The following is an 11,448-nucleotide window of genomic DNA, read 5'->3' on the forward strand; positions in this document are numbered from 1 at the left end:
ACAATTTATCTAGAATCAGGCTCCACAACTAGAAATCGACACCATAACTAAAATCTGTTGCAAACTCCAAAGACTATTTTTGAAAAAAAATCTGATTTTTTCAACCAAAGATATGTTACAAACTCCAAAAAGTTCCACTTAAACACTACTGCCAACCACTCCCACCCAGAAACCTCAGGGCAACCATTTCCAAAAATAGGGTTTCACATCACTGAAATCAAGATTTGAGGACTAAACAGAAAAACGAATGCATTTTCATATTCATTAACAAAAAGAGACACAGAGAAAGAGAGAGCTTCCTGGTCATATACATCTCAGTCAGCCTGCAATTCGTTATGGACCGTTTTTTTCAGTCAGAGATTTTTCGGCTTCATGGACGGACAAGAGCTTCGATTTATTTAGAGTCTACTGACTGAATTTACAGATTTAGGGTTTCTCAGATGATAGACTCGTGCAGAAGATTTGAATGAACATGAACTGAACCCGCTGGGCTTCCTCGTTCTTTGCAGTACAAGTTAATGTGCTCAACGCTCTCGTTTCTTGCCAGGGCTCTCAATAGATGCTCGAATACCTCTGTTTCGCAGGGTATGGTGAGCCCGCCTTTGTGATCGAAGCCGAACTCCTCCTCGGCTCGGTCGAGCAGGGTTCGAAACACGGGGCGGCTCAAATAGTCCGTCGGAATGATAAACCGCCTCCGCTCTCTCCCCACGTAGACTGCCAGGTAACCCTCTGGAACATCAGGAGGCGCGGAGACCGGAGTCCGGCACCACTCCTCGTCGGAATCGTAAAAAGCAGGAGATGATGCCGAGACCTTGCGGTTCAGGGCGAGGGCATGCCATCGCTTCATTATCTGCTTCAGCTGCACAATCTGCCGGATTCTGTTAATTTTTCTGCTGCCGTTCATTTCGAATCCCGCAGGGCTTCCCGCACTTCCCTAGCGATAGCTCTTAAACGGCGAGATGGGGTCTGGACGAACTCGTCAGGCTGCGTGTCGCGAGCATTGGAAAGCTCGAGAAAAAACCCTAAACACCCACAAACACTGCACAGGTAAAACGGATCAGTCTGGATCAGACCAGACCGATTGTTAACAGATTTTCATCACCATGGGACTCGGAGATGCGAGAAACATGAACCCATTACAAACCCAAGGAGCCTCAGAAAGCCTGATTCCAAGACTCTTAAAAGCGCCGTGGGTATCAAGTATTTATGCTATGATTTACGGACGTGCAATAATACAAAAAAGAAAATAGCGACAGAAGTTGGGGGCCGCCGCTTTTAGTCAACTAATCGATAACGGCCCCAAATTTAGCGAAGTTCCAAGAACGTCGCCAAAAGTATGGAGTGGAGTGGACTGGCAGCTAGCTGTTAGTGGGCTGGAAGATTACGGAAATGGAGTTGCAGTAACAATCGGACCGTATTTTCTCCCATCTGTTTTATATGCCACTTGCCATTGTATTCGGAGTTTTAGCATATTCTTCTCAACAAATGTCCGGCAGGCTTAGGGATTTGCATGTGTACGAGAGACACTGAATACATTTATCTACGCCTTCAAACGCATGTGACTACACATGCATTCTACATACTTGGTGGCTGTTAACTTTGATTTATTCAGATTTGCATGGATCTCGTTGGTTTTAAAAAGACAAACCTACAAGATTTCATGTTGTAAATAGTTATGGTAGGTACTTTGATTGATTGATTTGTCTCGAGGGTGTTAAATTTTATTGTTGTAAAATGATAGAAGACGTTAAGTTGTGGTTGGTGAAAGTCTATAGGCATAAGTTGTTGTTTGATCGAATATCAATTCTTGAATGGCAATAAGAATAAATAACATTTCAAAAGAATATTAGAATAGGCCTAAGCATTGAAATTGGGAGGGAAAGGCTCTTTTTATTGGAAGGTATATATTCATTTAATTCTTCAAAAATGAAAGGTTATAAAAAAAATGTATTTTATTGACAAGTTATATTAAATAATTGTTACACTAGATATCATTTTTGGGATTCAACTGCGTTAAGTAAGTCATTCAAACGTATGACCATTTCCATGAGAGGTAGTCGTAACTGACTAATTTCTCATGATTTTTGAATAGTTCACTTAGCACTCATTGCATCGGGTGATGCTCACAGGGGTGAAGAAGTGGGATTGAAACTAGTGAAATGTGGAGAACAAATCACATAGCATCAATCATCACTTCCGGGGCTTGCACCCGGTAACCAGGACTTCCCAGGAGGTCACCCATCCCAGAACTCCTCTGGCTCAAGCGCGCTTAACTGTGGAGTTTTTCCACAATCAAGCCCACTTAGCTTGCTACCCCATTTGCAAAACCTTAGCAAGTATTGTGCCTCATGAACCATTCAAGTAGAGATCCCTTGACTCTTTTTGAATTTAAGTATGGGGGATTTACGCAGTGCATTATATTAGATATCATTTTTGGGATTCAACTGCGTTAAGTAAGTCATTCAAACGTATGACCATTTCCATGAGAGGTAGTCGTAACTGACTAATTTCTCATGATTTTTGAATAGTTCACTTAGCACTCATTGCATCGGGTGATGCTCACAGGGGTGAAGAAGTGGGATTGAAACTAGTGAAATGTGGAGAACGAATCACATAGCATCAATCATCACTTCCGGGGCTTGCACCCGGTAACCAGGACTTCCCCTCCACAGTTAAGCGCGCTTGAGCCAGAGGAGTTCTGGGATGGGTGACCTCCTGGGAAGTCCTGGTTACCGGGTGCAAGCCCCGGAAGTGATGATTGATGCTATGTGATTCGTTCTCCACATTTCACTAGTTTCAATCCCACTTCTTCACCCCTGTGAGCATCACCCGATGCAATGAGTGCTAAGTGAACTATTCAAAAATCATGAGAAATTAGTCAATTACGACTACCTCTCATGGAAATGGTCATACGTTTGAATGACTTACTTAACGCAGTTGAATCCCAAAAATGATATCTAATATAATGCACTGCGTAAATCCCCCATACTTAAATTGTTACACTTTTATAAAAAATAATGTCAAAATGAAACATTGATCTTCTAAATTTTAAAAATCTTAAAAATTTAAAAAGTCACTATATTAAAACACTATAAAATCTCAGAAAAGAAAGAGGCATTTTCCCATTAATACGACTCGATCTCTATAGCAATGGACAAATAGTTTTCTCTGAAAGCCACGAATTCACCATCCCACCAAATAAATCATGGAATAATAGATAAGTTACATTTATTCAAGTCATTCATTAAAAACAAAAAAAGATGCACAATACATATTACTTGGAACAAAGAAATGTCAAATGCAAGTCCATATTTTCAAGCATGTGAAAGAAATGAAAACATTTATCGGAATGGCATCTAGAGCCCAAGATAATCCTGACAATGAAAAATTGAGGGAGACAAAATTTTCTTGATAGGAGGATAACGAAGAATACCTTTCAACTAAAGACCTGTGTTATGGAGTAGTAGTGAGAATAATCTTGTTATATTAAGACGTAGCTCTTGCCTTGACACCTCCTACTGGTGATTATATTGAAATATGTACTTCTCTCGCCTCCTATGCTACTAGGTTTCCATCTAGATCTCAATCAACATATTCGAAAACCGTATGATGGGTTGAAAACTTACAATTCAAATGAAAATGGAAAAAATGGATGCAGGATGCAGGGAAACAGTGCTTGAGGATAATCAAGGAGGAGCGATAGCCAAGAGTGCACAAGAAGTTGTTTAATGGGTCATTGGGTATTCAATGAGCTTCGTCGCCCTGTGTCAGTGTAATAGCACTAACTTGGGGTATCAATTTGTGAGCCATATTATTCTTATAAAAAAATATGATTATTAAAAGAAGAACGAAGGAAACACATCGATGTTGGAGATCAGATGCACAGCAAACAGAGAAATATAAACACAGCAATTAAAATCATGCACAGGGACACAGCTTTTAACGTGGTTCACCCAACCATTCTGGGCTACGTCCACCAAACTAAGGCATCGGCAATTCTCATTAATCAAACAGGAGATTACATCAATGAAACTCTCACACTCTCACCCAGCTATCCGTATGACCACCTATTTTATAGCAGAGAGAATCTAACTGCCTCTCACATCAAATTTAGGATGCATTAATTTGCTCCCAACAACCTGGAGCTAATCCAGCAACAGATATCTATTGTTGTCACACACTGGGATTCTTTCCTATTTTGTCTAAAACAGAAAAAATCTCAACAATCTCCACCTTGACAACAATTAGCCTGATGCCCTGTTTGTTTATTATTTTTATCTTTTCTGCAAGCCAAGAGAAGCCAAACACCAACGTAGCTTCTCTAACAAAACTGGTTTCGTGAACATGTCTGCACAGTTTTCCTTTGTATGCACCTTTTCAAGAGAAACGCCCCTTTCAGTGATAACATGTCTTACAAAATGGTACTTAATTGGAATATGCTTTGATTTACTATGATAGACTGGATTCTTAGCCAAATGTATTGCACTTTGACTATCACAAAGTAACCTGATGTTGTCCTGTAACCTACCAAACTCACCAAGCAAACCTTTCAACCAAACTGCCTCTTTGCAAGCATGCGAAGCAGCAATGTACTCTGCTTCAGTAGTGGATAAAGCAACAATGTTTTGTAGCTTTGACATCCAACTAATAGCTCCACCTGCAAGAGTAAAGACATATCCTGAAGTTGACCTTCTCTTATCCAAATCACCTGCAAAATCAGAATCAACATATCCGCAAACAGATTCACTACTCTTATTGTAAGTTATACAATAACTACTTGTGCCTCTCATATACCGAAGCACCCATTTTACTGCTGACCAGTGCTCTTTACCCGGATTTGCCATGTACCTGCTGACAACCCCAACTGCATGAGAAATATCTGGTCGCGTACACATCATCGCATACATCAAACATCCTACTACATTTGCATATGGAATTCGAGACATATAATCCTTTTCTTCATCGGTATTAGGACATAAACTCGAAGAAAGCTTAAAATGGGAAGCTAAAGGGACTGAAATAGGCTTCACATTATTCATACCAAACCTCAAAAGTATTTTCTCAACATACTTCTGTTGTGATAGCCACAGCTTACCATTGCTCCTGTCTCTGAAAATCTCCATGCCCAAAATCTTTCTTGCTGCTCCTAGATCTTTCATATCAAATGTCCTTGCCATCTGAGCCTTCAACCTGTTGATTTCTTCTATGCTTTTGCTTGCTAAAAGCATATCGTCAACATACAATACCAAGATAATGAATATGCCATTATTCAACTTTTAAAAATAAACACAATGATCATATTCACTTCTAACATATTTCTGACTCAACATGAAAGAATCAAACTTCTTATACCACTGCCGAGGCGACTGCTTTAGGCCATATAATGACTTCTTGAGCCTGCAGACAAATTTTTCATTGCGACACTAAACAAACCCTTCCGGTTGTTCCATATAAATTTCCTCATCTAAATCACCATGTAAAAAAGCAGTCTTAACATCTAATTGCTGTAATTCTAAATCAAGAAAAGCCACTAATGCTAACACAATTCTAATTGAAACAATTTTAACCACTGGTGAAAATATCTCATGAAAGTCTATGACAGATTTCTGAGAAAACCCTTTTGCAACCAGCCTTGCTTTGTACCTGTCTTCCGTATCATTCACACCCGTTTCACCTTGAACACCCACTTACATCCCACAGTTTTCCTGCCTTTGGGAAGTTCAACCAGATCCCATGTGCCATTCTTACCTAAGGCCATCATTTCTTCCTTCATGGTTGCTTTCCATTTGTCACACTTTGAACCTTCCACAGCTTCCTGATAACACAAAGGTTCATCATCATTAGCGGTCAAAGAAACTGAAGTAACATAATCATCATACCTTCTTGGAGGACGTTTGATCCTTGTAGACCTCCTTAAGGATGTTTCTGGTGCTTCCACAATTGGCTGTCTACCCTCTGTAGGAACTTCTTCATGATTGCCATCTGAGACCTGTTCATGACCTCCATCTGAACCCTGTTCATAATCTGACCCTGAAACCTGTTCATGACTAGAATCTGAACTATGGTCATCACGACTATCATCTGAAGTGTTGTCAAACTGAATGTGTTGAAAATCAGATACATCATCCTGTTTCAATTTATTATCTACATCTAACTGTACAAGAGAGGATTCATTAAACTTTACATCTCTGTTGATGATGATTTTGCGGGTAGTAGGATCCCACAATCTAAATCCCTTTGTTCCATCACCATACCCAACAAAGACATATCTTTTCGATTTCGGATCTAATTTAGTTCGCTGATGTTTAGGCACTAGAGCATATGCATCACAACCAAACACTCTGAGTTTAGAATAGTCACAAGGGTGTCCTTTCCATACCTCTCGCGGAATCTTGCAGCCTATTGCCATTGATGGAGATTGGTTTATCACATAACAAGCTGTTGCCACCGCTTCCGTCCACAACTCCTTCTGCAACCCGGCGCTACTCAACATACACCTTGCTCTCTCTAGAAGAGTCCTGTTCATGCGTTCAGCAACTCCATTTTGCTGAGGAGTATAAACCGTGGTCTTATGTCTCTCGATCCCTGCATCCTTGCAATAGCTGTCAAACTCCTTGGAAGTAAACTCACCACCATTGTCAGTTCTTAAACATTTTATAGTTCTACGAGTGTTGTTTTCTACCAATGCTCTAAACTGCTTGAAAAATGTAAAAACATCAGACTTCCTTTTCAACATGTAGACCCATACTTTCCGAGAAAATTCATCAATAAACGACACAAAATACGACGAGCCACCAAATGACGCTGTAGGGGCTGGACCCCAAACATCTGAATGGATATAATCAAGTATTCCTTTACTAGTATGTTTGCCTGTTTTAAATTTTTGTTTACTCTGTTTTCCAAACAAGCAATGTTTATAGAAATCTAACTTTCCAGATCTTAGATTAGGAAGCAACTTGCGGTCAGCCAAAATTTTCAACCCTCGTTCGCTCATATGGCCCAACCTTTGATGCCATAAGCGAATGGAACTATTGTCCTGTTCAGACAGCGACACATGATCTGACCCAGTTCTACCTTCTAATTGAAAAAGATTTCCTACCTTCTTAGCCTTCATCACTAGTAAGATACCTTTATAGATTTTCATAACTCCACCTTGAATTACAGTTTTATATCCATTCGTATCCAGTGCTCCTAATGAAATTAGATTTTTTCTTAGATCTGGTACATGTCTCACATCAGTTAACAATTTGGTTGTGCCATCAAACATTTGCAGTTGTATACTTCCTATCCCCACAATATTAGATGTGACATCATTACCCATGTACACGACTCCATCATTCACTGATCTATATGTCTTAAACCAGTCTCTATGTATACACATGTGGTTTGATGCACCGGAATCTAGCAACCAATGTTGATCATGATTTGACATATTAACAGACAATACCTCATCACTCATACCTGAACCAGATACTGAACCTGTATCTGTGGTGTTGGCTTCCTTCTTTTCTGTCGACGAGCCTTCTTTAGCAGCCTGCTTTCGCTTCCAGCAATCCTTTTTCAGATGTCCAGCCTTGCCACAATGCCAGCACTTCACCTTTGTCTTCTTTCCTTTGGACTTTGAACGAGAGTCGCTATGCTTGCCCCCGGAGTGTCTCTCTCTTGAGCGACCTCTGGCCATCATTACCTCCGATGTAGAGGTGTCTGCATTCGACCTCTTCCTCGTCTCCTCAGACAACAAGGCTCTAACAACATCGTCAAACTCAAGGATGTCTGTTGTACTAAAGCTTATGGAAGTAACAAAGTGATCCCAGGATTCAGGCAATGAACACAATAGAGTTATTGCCTTATCCTCTGAATCAAATTTCACATCTAGACTGTCTAATTGCACTAGTAAGGTATTAAAAACATTCAGGTGATCAGTAATCGAGGTACCTTCTTTCATCCGCAAACCATAAAGCTGCCGCTTCAGGAGAATCCGGTTTGTCAAGGATTTTGTCATATACAGCTTCTCCAACTTCGTCCACAAACCAGCGACAGTCATCTCTGACACGATGTTAAATAAAACATCATCAGCCAAACACAACCGAATTCCGCTCAAGGCTCTTCCATCCAATTCAGACCATTCATCATCTGTCACAGGGGAAGGCAGTTTGGACCTGCCCAACAACGCCTTCGCCACGCCCTGCTGTACCAGCAGATCATGCATTTTGACCTTCCAGATCTCGAAATTATTTTTGCCATTAAATTTCTCGATTTCGAATCGGGCACTCTGAGTTTTCGCCATCTCGTCTAACACAAACAATCTCCAATTCCAATTTTAAATCAAAAAATTAAACTCAATAAATGCCTGTGCCTCAGTTTACATTTAATCTCATTTAAAACAAAAAAAAGGTAAATAAAATTGGCGCTTGCTGATGAACTGGCGCTTGCTGATCAACATATGACCCGTGCCACTTAAAAATCGTTGTAAGGGACGTCAAATTGGCGCGACAATCCCACTCATATGCGCGCCCATTGGCTCATTAGCGCATTGGGGCACTTGATTAAATAATATCCGCGCTATTTCAGGATGTTGGCGCTACTGTTTTCTTAAATCCCGCGCCAATCCCAAAACATAAAAAAAAATAAGACTGTCGGTACACCAAAAAACAAAACTGCAATTCGCCGTTTTAAACAACATATATCCACGCCGTTGGTAAAACATATATCCACGCTGGTTTAAAACACATATATCCACGCTGGTTTAAAAACAGAATATCCACGCCGTTTTTCAATGGATATTCACGCTGTTTTTCAAATATATATCAACGTTGTTTGATATATATACACCCACGCAGCACCAAAAAACAAAACCACGCTGTTTTTAAATGTACATCCGCACCGTTTTAACTATGAATCAATGTTTTTGAATGCGCATACCTTTACTGACAGACTTGGGTTCAACGTATAGGCATTACGATATATAAATTGGAATATATGCATTATAAGAATCCACGCACAGAATTCAATTATGCGCTCAATTCCTACGCAGCAACAGCACCCAAACGCCTCCAGCATGCAATCCTCCAGTGCTCCACGCAGCAACAGCAATGAACTCCACGCACGCTATACACAGCTCCCTCCAGCGCCTTTGTGCTCCACCGTTCGGGATGGCTATCTACGCACGCAGAGACACCACGCAGCGCCTCCAGGCAGCACCTCCAGGCAGCAAATCCAATCTTGCCTCCAACATGCTCTGATACCAATTGTTGGAGATCAGATGCACAACAAACAGAGAAATATAAACACAGCAATTAAAATCATGCACAAGGACACAACTTTTAACGTGGTTCACCCAACCATTTTGGGCTACGTCCACCAAACTAAGGCATCGGCAATTCTCATTAATCAAATAGGAGATTACATCAATGAAACTCTCACACTCTCACCCAGCTATCCGTATGACCACCTATTTTATAGCGGAGAGAATCTAACTGCCTCTCACATCAAATTTAGGATGCATTAATTTGCTCCCAACAACCTGGAGCTAATCCAGCAACAGATATCTATTGTTGTCACACACTGGGATTCTTTCCTATTTTGTCTAAAACAGAAAAAATCTCAATAATCGAGACGATGAAGCTCACAGTGACATTTTGGATAAATTATTTATTTGTGTATTGCAATCTTGTAAATGGTCCAGTGTGATTTATTGTATGAGACTTAATGTTTTCCATCTACGTGTAGAAGATTCAATGATCATCATCATGATTTCATTAGCCCCACATCATATTGTCATCCATCTGCACAATCTCAACCCCTTGCAGCCCTGCTTACATTTGAGAACTTTTTTTGTGGTATTTTCATGTACCCTACTATAGATGGTAGATGGGTACTAATAACTATCACCCATCCTCTATCCTTTCCCATGTCCCAGTTCGCCTTCAAGTTATTGCTTTACAATGATTCTTAAAACTTCTATTCTTTGTGCCTTGTTCGTAGATAGTGTAGTTACTTCTTTGGTCTCGTTGTCATACCAAATGAATGATGGGTACATCTAACACTATATAGTCAAACAGAAAAGTTCGAATAAAGATAAAGATTGTAGAGAAAATGAGATAGAAAGAGTTCATGTGGCAATGGACCACTTGTCCAAACATGAAAAGACCCATACATTATTTTGTAATTGATTTCATCTTTGATTTTATAATCTACTTCCAGTGTAAGGAATTTGTTGATATATTGGGTGATTGAATGGATTATTCTATCAGACATGGCCAAACAATCACAATCTTGTCGCTCATGCACATCTTGCATTTTATATGGGTGAAGAATCAATCAAGATTGGGTTCATAATTAAATTAATTGAGTGCATTCACACATGGCATCATTGCCTTTGCCTTCAACAAATTCCAAAAGTGAAGTGGACGGTGGAGAAATTAGTTCAGTTGTTTTTGAAAATTCAAATTAATGGACAAAACTTGTCATTATTTTTAGGGAGTGAGTGCAGTGGGATACGTCGATAGAAAACAATGATTTTAGAGGAATGATATGATTCCTTGGCCCCTATTTTTACAATAGTTTCCTTTAAGACATACATGCCCCTATTTTTACAATAGTTTCCTTTAAGATGTACGTGGGACCAATCCGTTCCATTGTGATGGATGTGGGAGTGTATTATAAATTAGTGTTGTTCTCTATGTAAATGAATGAAAATGAGTTACTATTATTATCCTCACTAGTAACCATTCATTCATATATTTTCAGTCTAGTGCATAAGGAACTTAAAAGTTCATACTCTGTATGGATTTACTTGCATTGATGGGGCATTGGGTAGATGGAATTGCATCTAGAACGAATGTGTGAGATCAACAGGGAACAAATATGAGCAGTTTCTACCCTACTATTATTTATTTTCAGTACAGAACTTAGAGTAAATTTAAAGAAGTTAAAAAAGATATTGAGGGGTCATTAAAAATATTTCCCCCCTTTTGAAATATAGGAATTTAATGTAACCTTCGTGATTGACTAGTGGTTTTGATATATATTTTTTTTAAGGGCAATTTTTTTTAGCCCTTGATAGGCCAAAAACCCACGGAAGAGTTGGGATGGGTTCAATTTTGAATGTTGGTAGGTATTGCACTTTCACTAATATGATATGTGGCTATCAAGAAGTTTTTATAGTAAATTTGTAATTGGATTACATAAATGCTAAAACATAATCATGGATTTCTAGACGCAAGTATTTATTACTGAAAGCTCCATCCATTGATGTAGAGGAGATTAATAGATTATGCTAGAGCCTTTGATTCCTAAGTATAAGTTCAAAAATTTGATAGATTTAGAGATGCAAGGAACATATTATTGAAAATTCCATCCATTGATATAAAGCGTTGATGAAAATATGCCAACTTTTTTTATTCCTAAATATAATATCAAAATTTTGATTAAAAAGGAGATTGATTC

At 39.3% G+C, this 11,448-nt stretch overlaps 1 pseudogene; it reads right to left on the reverse strand.

Moving 5' to 3' along the window:
- Positions 1-232: 232 nt before the first annotated feature.
- On the reverse strand, positions 233-1,195 carry LOC149176045 (protein SMALL AUXIN UP-REGULATED RNA 12 pseudogene; annotated as a pseudogene).
- Between the last annotated feature and the right edge of the window lie 10,253 nt (positions 1,196-11,448).

The sequence above is a fragment of the Pinus tabuliformis genome, chromosome 4_1 (assembly GCF_031772625.1).
Source record: "Pinus tabuliformis cultivar Carrire ecotype Pingquan chromosome 4_1, CPIR1, whole genome shotgun sequence".
NCBI lineage: Eukaryota > Viridiplantae > Streptophyta > Pinopsida > Pinales > Pinaceae > Pinus > Pinus tabuliformis.